Here is a 266-nt window from a genome sequence, read left to right as displayed (position 1 = left end):
CATGTGCACGAATTAGAGGTATACTAATGCAGATAAGTGCATCTTCGGCGCCGAAGAATCCCCTTTTTCGGGTGCTTCATTGTGAAGCGTGGCCATCGAGCGGATTCTGCTAAGGTCAAGGCCATTGTGGACTGGTTAATTCCAAAGAACCAGAAGGGCTTTCGCAAGTGGATTGGCCTCGCCAGCTACTCGCACAAGTATAGCGAGAATTATGCGGAAATGGCACGACCATTGTTGAATCTCCTTAAGAAGGATGCGGAATGGTG

Source organism: Plasmopara halstedii, assembly GCF_900000015.1.
Source record: "Plasmopara halstedii genome assembly, contig: Scaffold_110, whole genome shotgun sequence".
Taxonomy (NCBI): domain Eukaryota; phylum Oomycota; class Peronosporomycetes; order Peronosporales; family Peronosporaceae; genus Plasmopara; species Plasmopara halstedii.
The sequence above is the reverse complement of the archived record's forward strand: the minus strand, read 5'-3'. Positions refer to the sequence as shown.